The following is a 14644-nucleotide window of genomic DNA, read 5'->3' on the forward strand; positions in this document are numbered from 1 at the left end:
CAAGAGAGGAAGGGAGGAGATGTGAATGAGTAAAGGGGTATCTTATAGGATCCAAGGCCAGAAGCTGTGGCTGTGTCTCCTGAACAGATGGAGCACAAACTGGACTAGTCACCTGGCGTTTTTTATCTTAAGGGAACTACTCAGATTCACACCTCTGCTTCCCTTTGCCCCTCAGCCATAATCTTACTTCCCTTTAGATCAACATGGTCTTAGTCTAGCTTCATGTGATCTCTCTTCTTTTATATAGGCTACCAGGAGTTAAAGCTTTGTTCAAAATACTTGGGAGTAGGGAATTTCATTGGTCCTGCTTGGGCTAGTCATCTACTTGGGTTTTCTTATTGTTGCCATGATTGTAGCAAAGGGGGTGATGAAGTTTTATAGGGTGATGAAGATTAAAGGCTGTCTTCCTTCTCAGGAAAGTAAGGAAGTAATTTACCCTTCAACATTTAAAAAGTTTTAAGTTTATTATGGGGATCTTCAAACATAATAAGAGTACTAAGAAATGTTTGTGGAAAAATGGAATTAAAGCATGAGTTTAGGTACTGCCACAAAAATAGACACATGGACCAATGAAACAGATTATAGAAATAAATGCAATAACAGATAGCCAACTGATTTTTGAAAAAGGTCACAAGACAATTTAGTGGAGAAAAGACAGTCTTTTCAGTAAGTGGTCATGGGAAAACTGGATATCCACTTACGGAAGAATGAAACTAGATTCCTGTCTCTCACCATTTATGAAAATTAACTGAAAATGGATTAAAGTCCCAAACTGTAAAACTATTTGAGGGAGACATGAGAAACACTTCAAGGTATTGGAGTAGGCAAAAATTTCTTGAATAGGGCCCCTTAAAACACAGTTAACAATTCCAGATATACACAAGTGGGACTGCGTCAAGCTAAGAAGTTTTTGCATAGCAAAGAAAACAATAAGTAGAAGAAGAGACATCCTAAAGAATGAGAGAAAATATTTACAAACTATATTTCAGTTAAGAGATTGATAACAAGAATATATAAGGAATTCAAACAACTGACCCACAAAACCCCCCAAATAATCCAATTAAAAATAGGCAATTGACAGGGCTGGCAGGTGGCATGGTAGTTGGGTGCACTGGACTCCCATGTGGCCAACTGCAGCTCGAGTCCCAGACCTGGCATCTTGCTTTCTTGCTCTCTCTTTTCTCTCACTCACTCAGTCCCGATGTGGTCAAATTGAAATAAATAAACAGATAAATAAAGTTCAATAAAAAAAATTCTTTAAAAAAAATAGGCAATTGATCTGAACAGACAACCCTCAAATGAATACATGCAAATAACTAAAAAGCATATGAAACAGTGATCAATATCTTTTATAAGGGAAATGCAAATTAAAACCAAATGAGGTGTCACCTAACCCCAGTCAGAATGGTTATAATAATAAAAAATCACAACTACTTCAGAGGTTACAGAGAAAAAGAAATCCTTGTGCACTGTTAGTGGGAATGTAAATTTGTATGCTGTTGTGAAACACAATATGGAGTTTCCATAGAAATCTAAAACTAGAACTATTGTATGACCCAGTAGTTTCACTCTTGAATATTTACCCAAAGGGCAGAAAATCACTAAGTCTGAGGGATTTTCACATTCATGTTTATTGCAGCATTATTCACAATAGCTCAATCATAGAATCAACCTAAGTGTCCAATGGTTGATGAATGGATTAAGAAAATGTGGCATATATACACAGTAGAATACTACTCAGCCATAAAGAAAAAACAACATATTGTCATATGACACAAAATGAAGAACCTAGGAGATACAACATAATGTTAAGTGAAATATGCCAGGCTATGAAAGACAAATACTGTGTCCTTGTTTAAGATACTGAATGTCCACACACTGGTGAAAACTAAAGAATTTGATGGCATAGAAGTAGAGAGTAATGGAAGCTACTCAGAGTGAAGGGAGAGTAGGGGGTTCAGAGAAAATTATTAACAGACCAAACCTCTTTAAAACTAGTAGACCTTATCTAATGTTCATAACATACCATAATGTTCAGTGTTGAAGAAGAATGTTTATATATTTGACTACTGCACAGTCTGCATACTTTGAAAAACCATACCGTACTCCACAAAGATGTTCAGTGGTTCACTGTAAACCCTAAATCACAGTAAGAATATGAGTTTACTTTGTTGCAAAATTTTTGAAATTCATGCGTAATGTTTTCATAATAATGTGTTTTCCATTAATCTTTTGAAGGCCCTCCTCATGAAACAAGGTAATGAGCATTGTCTAATAAAAGCCCATGTTCCCATCACTTAGCTCCAACAATCACAAGTATTTTGGCCCCGTCAACTGTCTTGCTTTACTGCTATCTGATGTATGGAAGGATAGTGTTTGACTATTCCAGGATTCTTAGTTATAACTCCAGATGTCTTAAAGGATTCTTGTCACAGCTCCTCTTACTGAATTTCTTTGACATTGTAGATCTACTTGAGCTTTTGTTCAAGAAACACACCTGTAAGAAAACTTAGGCATATATGCATCTTCCCTTGAATAGCCCTCTTATTATTATTTAAAGAGGACACAATTTTCTATGTATTAGGTGTGCAATAAAGAAATGCTAGACATTTAAAAAGGACTTTCTTTTCACTCCTAACTGAACTAAGTCTTTTTCTAGTTAATTTTTTGTTGCTCACGAGAAAGTGTTCTAATCTACTCTATTCCTTTATGGAGTTAGTAGACAGGTTCCTTTTTTCCTTTGTATTAGCTTTATTTCCCTCAGGCTACTCTGTGACAAAAAACCTGGAGGAAACTTGAACGTTGTATGTCTAAGAAACAGATTTCAAATTAATGGGTCCTAACTTTATTAGTGTAATCTTAAAATAGGTTATTTTATTTTCTTGTGCGACCGTCAGGGAGAATGTTTTTGTTCTGAGATGAATGGTCTTGTGAGAGCTTTATGATTTACCTAGGCAAGTCTAGAAAAGGAAGGGGCATCTTGGTAAATAGAGGATGGCCCTTTGGAGATTTTTGTAGTGAAGTGACAATAATGATTCAAAGATTATTTTCTTCTTTGTGTTTATCTGAAGGCCACCTTGCAGCAAAAATGATCTCCTTCAAAGTACATTCCCTTTCTGTAGAAACATTTGCTCTCCAAGTCACCTGTTTCCTTCTTTGCTATGAAGCTTGCTTATATTTTTTTCCGATCACCATTGGCTTCTGATGGTTGTTAGTTCTGCTTAAGAGCAATCTGATAATCCAAACTCGTTGCCTATTCTTTTTTTTTTTTTTGCTTGTGAAGACTGTGATTACTTTTAAGAAATTAAATGGTACTGTCCTATGAATAATACAGAAAGAAAATAGAGCCATTTTGTGCTTGGCTTCCTTGCTGCTGGAATATGGTATGTGAGCTGACATAAGCCATGAGCTTCCTAATCAGTTTTCTTTCATGAAAGAGGGTGTGTGTTTGCTGGATTACCAATTTCACTTGAAGGTATGCCTTATGGAACACTTTAAGTGGGCCATGGGGTTGAGGGCAAATCAGGAAGCATAAACTGTCACCCAAGCAACCTTCTTTACCTAAAATGTAGATGAAGCAGAAATCTGATAATTTCTTAGATTTAGGTGGCTGGTAGCTCATGGAATGTTAGATCCAGGAAAAAAAAAGAAAACTTTTGAGGGTCAGCTGGCTCAATACCTTCATTTTTTTCAGAGGAGAATACAGATACATATTTGTTGTGGTTTGTCTTGACTGGATTATTAAAAAAAAATACAAACTGTGAAATGATTAAGCCCTTGGTCAGTGCCTGTGCAGGACTGGGTCGGTACTGAGATCTACAGGAAACCTGAGCCTTGCCCTCTGGTGGCCCCTAGTTTGGGGCAAAATGTGGATGTAAACTTATGTATTCTCTGAGGACACTTTGACTTGCAATTCTGTGTTCAAGAATGATAAATTGCTGAGCAGAAATGTGAAGCCAGCTCACGAAAGGGTAACAAATTGGGTGTAGAATATTTTTTCTTTGCACTCTGACCTTTTGTGTCTGGGGATGTGACTAGGGTCTGGGACCTCAATTGGACAGATAGTCAATATTCTTTCTTTATTCTCATTTCTCACCCTTTATACAACCCTCCTTTACAACTTTCTTTGATCTCTTTCCCATTTTTTTTTCATGTTTCTCTCTTCCTTACTGTACTTCCTGACACATAGTAGGAATATAATAAAAATGTGAAGTAATGAATGAGAGGCGTATTATCTGATATGAAGATGATGAGAAGACTGGGGATTAAGAAAATAAGTAGCACTATTTTTAAGTCATTACTTGTTTTCTAGTTTGTTGTCTTTGAGAAAATATGAGTAATGTTTTCATGCTGGAGCTAGTTTTTCCTTGGATAAGTATTAAAAAATATTCCTGATTTTGTGTATTGGATGTGTATGAATGTTTGTGTGCAACTAGTAATATAAGTTTAAGGAAGATATTATACCAAGCCATTTATTTTATTTGATTAAGCCATTAGAAAAGACTAGAGATGTCTTAGTTCTGGGGAGATAAGTTTAACAGGGAGCAGATTTTAGAAACATCTGGGCAACATACACAACACCTTTCTGTTTCCTTATCTTTAAATGCAGCTGTGTGTGTGTGTGTGTGTGTGTGTGTATGTGTACGTGTACATATATATGTATAAAAATATAAAACAGGTAAGAGTGATAAGGTAGAAACAGCATGTTTGAAAGCTCCGATTTCTTATATCCCTTACAGATTTTTTTTCTCATGGCTTCTTTCAGATATATAAATATATGAGAACCTAGAGTTTCATTTTTCATTTTTTTCTTAGAGAATATTATATCTAAATAAGTGTCATCATCCAGTGATTGCTACTGTTTGAGCCTTCTGTCTTGAATAAAGCTATCCTTAAAGAGCCCCCTCGATCGCCCGCTTCAGATAATTGTCCCTCCCTGTTTGCCTAGAAGCACTCCAGCATTGAAGTTACTGCCCAAATGAGGGCACTTCTGTGATAAGAGAGGAGGTAGTATTTTGAGTCAGGATTTACTTGACTTCTTGCCTTTCCTTTTATTAGTTCTACAGAGTAGCAGAACTTTTGGGTTTTGGAGATTTGTGATCATAAATCTTGGGGCTAAGACACTTGGTGGCTTCATGGGATCAGCTGAGTAGGCAGCAGAAGACTGAGGGAATGATGTAAGTTTGATCATGGTTTCTATCAGATGACCACCATGATGATGACAATGGAATTTTTTTAAAAATAATTATTTAAATTTAGGCATTTTTTTATTTTAATTTGACCAGAGAATGACAGAGTGAGAGTGAGAGTGAGAGAGAGAGAAAGCGCATGTGCCCACAGAGAGGGAAAGGAAGAAAGCAAGTCACCAGGTCTGGGACTCGAACTGTGGTCCGCCACATGGGAGTCCAATGCCCCTAACCACCACGCCACCTGCCAGCCCAACAATGGCTTATTTGCTTCAAGGAAAGGATAGAGAAGTCCATGCAGCACCCTTCTCTTTCCACATTTTCCACATTTATGTGAAGAGTAAATCCTATTGGTTGCAAGTCGGGGGAATAGTAGTTTTCAATCCTTGAAAATACCAGTCAGCTTTTACTGAGTTTTTGGAAAAGTTGTGACACATTGCAGACCCCAAAGACTGTTACAGTATGTTTTTTTTCAAAGTCATCTCTAAAAAGAAGCAAGACTTTGGTCAGTTGTCCCCTATGCCACTTGAGATACCAGTGTGCATGGGCTCGAGACTTGACTCAAGTTATGACTGAAAGAAAATGTTAAACTGTGAAAAGGAGTCCTTGTGACTAGAGTACAACCTTGACAACTTAGATTTTTACAGAGTTAATTTCACTGAGGCAGCATGGAGTGATTGTAGGAAGAGGGATCTTATCTACCTAGATTTATGCCACTCCTGTCATTAATTAGACAAGTCATGCCTTCTTGAATTGCTGTAGATTCATTTAGAAGATGATAAGGTTGCACCAGAACTTGTTTAACTCTGTTTTCTCAACTACAACACTTATAAACATTTTACATTGTAATCTAGCATATATTTGTAATCTATATGTGTGGGCATATTTGACTTTATTACAGGCCATGGTATTTTGTATGTTTATATTTTCCATTGCATTTCAGTCTATTGGGTTGTCGGAAAAGTCATGATATGTTTTTGCATAGAAAAATATAGAAAAATATGCATGACTTTTCAGATGACCCAATAGTTGTTCCATTAAAAAAAAAAGATGATCACAACTTGTTAAATTGATTTTTCTCATAACCTGCAGATTGAAAAACTATCTATACCAGTTGATTTTTATAGTCTTGTTCTAGATCTCAGCATTTTTTTCCCCCACTGGGAGAAAGACATGTTTGATTTTGTGGTAGAAATCTCCTTGGAGTGTGGGTTATGTCCTTAGAAGCCTTTTGAATCTACAAGGTGCACTTTTTGATCTGCCTACTATACTTTAGGACATCGATTTTCTTTTATAAAGAATTATTTTGTTTTAACTTTATTTATTATTATTATCATTATTATTTTCCAGTTTGATCAGAGAGAGGCAGAGAGAGAGAGAGAGAGGAAGTGAGAAAGCAAGCCACCAGGTCCAAGACTTGAACCGTAGTCGGCCATGTGGGAGTCCAGTGCCTTTAACCACCATGCCACTTGTCGGCCCCAGGACATCGATTCTTTTTTTTTTTCTTTTTAAAGATTTATTTATGTATTCATTCATTCAGTTTAATTTGACCAGAGAGAGACACAGAGAAAGGAGAGAGGAAAGTGAGAAAGCAAGCCAACAGGTCCAGGACTTGAACCATGGTCAGCCATATGGGAGTGTCCAGCACCTTAACCACCATGCCACCTGCTGGTCCCAGACATCGATTCTTAATTGCATGGCTTTGAGCTCACAATGGCTCACCAAGGTCTCCCAGATATATTGGAGAGTGATACAGAAGTAGACTTTCAGGCTATTCTGTGTTCAGTGGTATGGAATCTTCTAGGCAGAGGTAGGTCTTGGTTGGCATCATTCACTCCCAGGTGTCCTAAGCCTTTTAAGAAATTGCTCCTTTGCTGAGGAAAGGATCCTAGGTATTTTCTTTGACTACAAGTCAAGCTGTATTTCTGCCCAGCAGCTACACTGATTCCTTGATCTGGCTCTACTCCTGAACACTTGGCTAGATGAATATGCTTTCTTTTCTGATCCAAAAAAGTGAATTTCTTAGACTTCTGGACATTTGTCCTATTCTGTGACCAGGACTAAACATGTATCTGAATAGAAGTCAAATGGGGTGTTACAGGACAGATTGCTTACGCTGAATGATAGTTGAGGTGAAATGATCTCCATAATTTCTTCCAATTTAAATTTTTTTCTTATTTATTTTTGCCATTGTCACTATCTCCAGGTCTCATCTTAAAACAAAGCTCCTGGAGGACTTTTTACCCTGAACTGATTCTGTTTGCATCTGGCTGTATCACATCAGCTCCCTGCAGTGGACAGACATAAACTCACTGTCAGACTCTATTTCAAAGGCAACATTTCTTTTGGGACTGCCCATAAATTCCCATGTTTCCAATGGGATATCTTCTACAGTTGATTGATGGTGACATTTGACTCTGAGTGGCCACCCCCTGCTTGTTCTGGTTACCCACTCCAGCCTTTTTTCCAGTTTCTTTGGAATGACTTCACCCTGAGGTAAATTCCCCAAAGGAGTGATTTTCCACATTCCCTTTACTACAGTTTTATGACCAAAGAATGACTTCAAAAACATACCTCCAACCATGGGGAGGGAGAATGTGTCTCTCCACATTTCTTTTTTTTTTTTTTTCCTTGCTAGAGGGTACATGATGCCAGAGAGAGAAAAAGGAGAAAGAACCCCTCCCCCCATGGGGAATGGTCACACCAGAATACCTTCTCCTCCATCTCACCCCACTTTTGGGATTTTTGCACAGGTGCCCAGTGTAGTTCTCAATCTGCTGAGTCCAGGGCTCAAACTGTGTGGTGGCCTTGTAGGATAGGTTGCCTTAACCACCAGGCCATGGAACTGGCCTATGGCTCTACACATTTTAATTTGCCACCTTTGGTTCCTCTGTGCTTTTGTACTGGCAACTATTATTTTGTAATGTCCAAGTTGTGGGAGATTTGAGGATATTTTCCTCTTCTGGTATCTGCCATTACAAATATTTGATTATCTGTTGCATTGGAGTCACTAATAAAATATCATGGCATATTAATTTTTAATTTCTTCAGATTTATGAAGAACACCAAATAGTATATGCTGTCTCTGGAATGTATTGAAGAAGAGAAGTTGGTTTGTCACAGAAATTATTTCCATGGGAATAATGCCAGTGCCCTATGCTACATAGAGTTTGATTTGTTGTAGAACATTTTTTTCCTTCCTCAAACTGTGCATATTTGTTAATGACTTAATTTATAGACCAAGAAGGGGCTTAGATATTCTTAGTTTGGAGATACTCTAAAAAAGTGACATTGGCTGACTGTCAGAATTCCCACCTGATTTAATTTCCTGGATTTGAAAGAGGTTTGTGAAAGAATTTTCATGAATGTTTTTAAAATGTAGCTGCTGTAGGCTGACCCCTTAGTCTGGCTGTTACAGGAACTGAATCTCAGATCTCACGTAGACAACTGTGGTTTGAATCCCAGCCCCAGAAGATTGGAAACATGCTGGGTGCTTGTGTGTGTGTGCTCAAAATCCTGACGAGAAGGAAAAATGGAGGAAAAATGATTGTGGTATGACCATACCCCATGGAGGAGTTCTCTCTGTTTTTCTCTGGCAAGCATACATGCCCTCTGGCAATAAAGAATATACATATTTATCTATCTATCTATCTATCTATCTATCTATCTATCTATCTATCTATCTATCTCTGTAGGTATCTCAGGGCAGGAGGCATACAAAGAGTGAACCAATGTTTAAAAAATAAGTCCTATTTAATTTTAATGGTTGGGCTTTCTTGGTTAATTATTTATTCTTTTATATTTTAAATTAATTTATTTTTACATTTTACCTCAAACATTTACTTTACATATCAATATATTTTTGCTTATACACCATACTTCTTGACAGTTAATAAACAACTTTTGAGGGATTTTGACCACCAAAGACCCTCTGCTCAGACTTCACCCTCCTGCTTCCCAGTCTAGCCAGGAGTCAGACTTAACCCCCCCAAAATAAAAAACATATAATCCTATCAGATGACCAGAAACCACTGCAGAGGCACAAGAAATATGAGAAATGAAGAAAATATCTCTTCTCTAATGGAAAAGAATAACTCCTCTTCCTTCACAAAGAATACAGAGGAACTTATGGAAATATCAGATAAAGAATTTAAAATATTCATAATGACAAAGCTAACAGAGATGCAAGAGAATAGAGACAATGAACTCCAGAAGATGCAGGAGAAAAAGAGACACTGAGTTCCAGGAGGTGAGGAAGTTCTTGCAGGATCTGAAAGAGGAGATACACATCATTAAAAACAAATCAAATGGAATTGTTAGAAATAAAGGCTCTAATACAGGAAATCAAAACTTCCATTGAAAATACCAAAAGCAGATTAGATCATGCAGAAGATTGACTCTGACCTAGAAAAATTCACCAAGAAGACTGAACAAATAACCCCAAGTACCGAGAATAATATACGAGAAAGACTAGATACCATTAAAAGCCCAAACATCTGGATCATCAATATCCCAGAAGGTGAAGGAACTAATAAGGGCATTGATAATCTATTCCATGAAATCCTGCAAGAAAACTTTCCAAACCTAGAGAGGCATTCAAAGATCCAGTCCCAGGAAATACAACGGACCCCAAATAGAATCAACCCTAGAAGATCTTCTCCAAGACACATTATAGCCAGGTTGACCAAAACTGCAGACAAAGACAAGATACTAAGATTAGCAAGAGAAAAACATCAAGTTACCTACAAAGGACATCCCATCAGGCTAACAGCAGATCTCTCATCAGAAACAATAAAAGCGAGGAGAGAATGGGAAAATATATTCCAAGTGTTAAGAGAGAAGCAGTTTCAGCCAAGAATACTGTATCCGGCAAGATTATCTTTCAGGTGGGAAGAAAAGACAAGAACATTCTCAGATAAACAAAACCTGAAAGAATTTACCAGCACCAGACCAGACCTCCAAGAAGTTCTCAAGGATGTGCTGTATCAGGAAAACTAAACGCAGATACATGGAAATAAGAGTCCAAAAACTGAGAAAGTAGCTAACTTAATCATAGGGACAAGTCTGGAGTTGAATACTATATCCCAGAATTTAATCAGGAAAATTGAACCAGAACAGAAGATAAAAGTATATGAGACTGATAGGTTCATGCACCTACCATTTGAACAGAATCCTAACCTGTTTCCGGGCTTTAAGCAAAGTTCCTTGGCGGTTCTTTGATTTAAGTTAAAACTGGTTTTCTTAGTAGTAACGAGGGAACTCACCTTTGAAAGTAGTCAGGTTATGTAGGAAATTGTGTGATCAATGCAATGTGGGTGGGAAGGGAATGGAGGACAATTTTGGACACTAGAGGTGGTGTGAGAGGAGGGTGGGAAGGGACAGAGGGTCAGAAAGAGGGGTGGAATTAATTCTAGCAACTAGAAGTGGAAATTTATATTTTTTGTAATGTGCATGATTGAGTCACTATGCAGTGTGTACTGGATGGGAGATCGCATTTTGTGTGCTGTGATGATGCCTAGAGAAGGAATGTAAATTGAGTTACAAAAAAGAGTTTCAGGAAAACAAAATATATCTATTCAATGACTGCAGTAGGATATGTAGCCCCAGTTAGGTGCTACTTGATAGGATGCGTAAAGTTAGACTTGTGCTCATGGAAATGTGTCACATGTGTTTGCTAGGAGGGTATTTGGATTGATGAGGGTCTTTGGTGATTCAATAAAATGTGGGGGGAAAATGGTATAGAAAGCAAACATAGATAACAGAGAAAGTGTGGGAGGAGAACAGGAGGTGGCAGAGGGTAAGAGAGAGGGAACCAAGGATAGGGGGAAAAAAGCAAAACATACAGAAAACAAGAAATGGAAGATCACTTGCTAATAATAACATGTTTGTTGATATGCTTGATAGAGACAATATACAGTGTACTCTGGATGGAAAAAAAAAAAGAAATGGAAAAATTGTTTGTTGATAACACATATGTTGATGTACTTGATTGAGCCAACAGACAATGTATTTTGGATGAAAACTTCATTTTGTATACTGTAATGATGTATAGCATATTAATGTTAAAAAATAAAAACAAATTAAAAAAAAAAAATAATAAATAATAAATAAAATAATTATTTTAAAAAATTATCAATCTGGTGATTGTTAATTCAGTGACCATATCAGAAACACTTTGCAATGATGTTGGAGAGGTAGCATAGTAAAGGGAGAAGTACTAGTCAAATAGGGAGTTTTTCTTATTTTATTTAACTTTATTTATTTATTTCCTTTAATTTGACTATAGAGGGACAGAGAGAGAGAGAGAGAGACTGAAAGTGAAAAGGCAAACTGCCAGGTCCAGGATCTGAACCTTGGTCGGCCATGTGGGAGTCTAGCGCCCTTAATCACCATGCCACCTGCCAGCCCAGGAGTTTTTCTTATCCTTGCTTGTTCCAAAATAGCTTGGTGACTTCTCTGAGCACTCATATTACCTGGGAAAAGGTGAGAACGAACTGGATAAATTCCTAGTCACTAACAATTTGAAATTTTCTGTTTAGCCTGATGACTTGTGTAAAGGTAATCATAAAATAACTTTTGAAGTCTCCAATTATCCCGAGGTATCACTGAAAAGTATTCTTGTCTTGACTGCTTTCAGGCAAAGGATTTATCCAAGTTAAAAGTGAAACCCCAAATGACCTAAAGCATTTTAGGTCTTCTGTGTTATTTATTTTCCATTTCAAAGCAGATTTAAGGTTAGGATTTTGTATAAACGTCATAGTAATAAATGGCTACTATTTATACTTGAAATACAGTTATTTGCCCCAGGTCTCCCAATACTAGTTTTGCTCTGGTGTGTTTTCTTTTTTTTTAAACCAAATTAATTTTAAAACCTTTTCTGAAAGGCCATAAATGAGAAAGAGAAAGAAAACAAACCTGTTTAATATAATAAAAATATATATATTTTGATTCCACTTGGAGCATTCAAACGGCTTTCCATTTTCCGTGGTCACTAAATACTCACAAGGCCTTGCTCTATTAGTTACTAAGGTAACCCCAAGCTGGCAGCATGTTGACATACCTTTCAAGGCCAAGAGATTTTGCAGCATTTTATAGATAATGTCACATTAACCTCAAACTTGATCTTTTCACAAGAGAACAATAATTGTTGAATGAATCTGTTGTAATTTTATTGTTTTTTTTTTTAAGTGACTTTTTGTTGCACTTTCTTTCAGTTCAGTTACTATTTATTCTGTTTTCAAAATTAAATAGTGGTATAATTCAGAAATATTTATTGATTTCTGCATTAAACCATTCATGCTGTTCTTATGCCGTTTAACTCACAGCCTGGGTCAGAACCCATGTAGTTATCCAAATGATCCCCCAAAGAGAAAATAGCCTTTGATCTACCCTTACAGCCCCATAAAGATATACCTAATAAAAATCAAAGCAAAGCACAGTTCATTAGTCTTTTCCAACATAGCAACTTGTATAAATAACCTAAAGTAATGGTAAATTTAGAAAAACATATATTTGAAAAAAAATATATTAAGCATTCATAAACTCAAATATACTGACAGGATTATTTCTCTGTTTAACAACTAGGTGCTTAAAAATATTTGGGATAATTCATGTTTGATAAATCTAATCAAAGAAAATACCTGAATATAAAATAATGGTAGCTCTCAAATATTTGCAAACTCTTCCAACAAATCAAGCATCCTCACAAAATCAGCATTTGTGGGTAGTCAATTTCTCTCTCTTCTAAAGTTCTCCAAGTTCTTACATATTCAGTGGTTCTTTGCAAGCTCTTAAATTTATCCATTTACTTTCAGTTTAGTGCATCTTCAAACATCCTTGAACTTCACCTTATTCACTTAGATTCTATTTAAAAAGTTACTATTTTTGGATACTGACAACTGTGTGAAGGTCATAACGAATTGATCAAAGGAGTTAATAAGATTGCTCAGAATCAAATATTTTCTCTAAAGTGATAGAGCTATTTAATGTAGCAAATATTGGCTGTATCTGTGTAATAGTTAATATGCAAAATAAGCACAATAATTAATTCATAGTTTATTTGAACTTGTGTAACTCCCCATTTAAATTTTGCTTTATTAAAGATGATTTTTATTACTTCCCTGTGGCAATCTAACCTTTGGAGAGTGGGAAATTATCCACCATGTGCATTTTTTGTATTCGATTATTAACATCCAATTATGTTCTAGTTAATTTGAAAGTGTTGGAAAGCAAATGACATGTTTTGCTTACTGCAGAAAATCTTGCCATTCAAAATTTTAAATTATTAGATACTCCATTTCTTTATTTGTGATAAGAATACCAATTCGCATAACATCTTATGAAAACTAATGAATACTGTGAGATTAAAATTGGAAGGAGTTACTTATTATTATGTCATAATACTTCTCAAGAAATACCATGCGCATTTGAATTCCTTGTGAAGATGATACAGTTGGAAAATGGAAGAGAAAGATTTTGGATAAAGAATTGGCACATTTTGTGTAGTTGGCCTTTTCAGTTTTGTCTAGCTAAAATAACTTCCTTGGTCTCCCTCTTGCTTTAATTTTTTTTTTTTTTGGAGAGTTTTTCGCTATAGGGTGCGTGCGCTCGCCAGACAGAGAGAGAGAGACATAGAGACAGAAAGCGAGAAATCACCCCCCAGGGGGGATGGTCACGCTGCAATCCCTTCTCCTCCATTCTCCTCTCAGGATCTCGGGCACGCACGCACATATGCCCGGCGTGAGTTTAAGCCACCAGATCCAGGACTCAAACCACAGTCAACTACATGGTAGTCCAGCGATGTAGCCATTATGCCATTTGCTGGTCCCTTGTTTTAATTATTTTCTCTACTTATTTATAGTTTGTTTTGCCTTGCGATGTTAATGAAATTTTTTGCAAAAAATATTTTATTTATTTATTCAATGAATGAGAAAAAGAGAGATAGGTATCTCCTGACCCATGATTGCCCCCAGCCACAGCAAGTTCAGATTGTGGGCATACACATACCTGGGATACTCAGAAAAGTCTCCAGAAATGAACCTGGGACCTTCCCATGTGGGTCTACCTCACAGAGTATTCTGCTTTACAGCTGTACCATTGTCCAGGTCTCTTTTAATGAAATTCTAAAAGGGCATACTCAAGTGACATACAGCTTTATTTCATTGACTAATCCTTTGCTTTTAAAAAAATTATTCTTAAGAAACAAATAACAATTGGGTATATTTATGGAGTACAACATGATGGGTCTTCTTTTATTAATGAGAAAGAGAGATTATGCAGGAGGGAGAGAGAGGAAGAGAGGAATATTTGGCAGGGTCTTACCATGTTGCAAGTCATAATCTTTCTGCCCCAGCCTTGCCATTAGCTAGGAGCACAGGTGCATGGCACCATGGCTGGCTATTTTAAGTTGGTCAAGCAACTGAACCTGGGCCTCCCTAGTATCCTCAGCCACCACCAAG

The 14644-nt window shown here is 36.7% G+C and overlaps 1 long non-coding RNA gene across 1 annotated transcript in view; it reads left to right on the plus strand.

Annotated features, from left to right (window-relative positions):
* LOC106733166 (uncharacterized) overlaps positions 1-14644 on the plus strand; it is a 338607-nt gene that overhangs the window by 254295 nt on the left and 69668 nt on the right. The gene's annotated exons all lie outside the window — the stretch shown is intronic.

Source organism: Tupaia chinensis, unplaced genomic scaffold (genome assembly GCF_000334495.1).
Source record: "Tupaia chinensis unplaced genomic scaffold, TupChi_1.0 Scaffold000635_1, whole genome shotgun sequence".
NCBI classification, from domain to species: domain Eukaryota; kingdom Metazoa; phylum Chordata; class Mammalia; order Scandentia; family Tupaiidae; genus Tupaia; species Tupaia belangeri.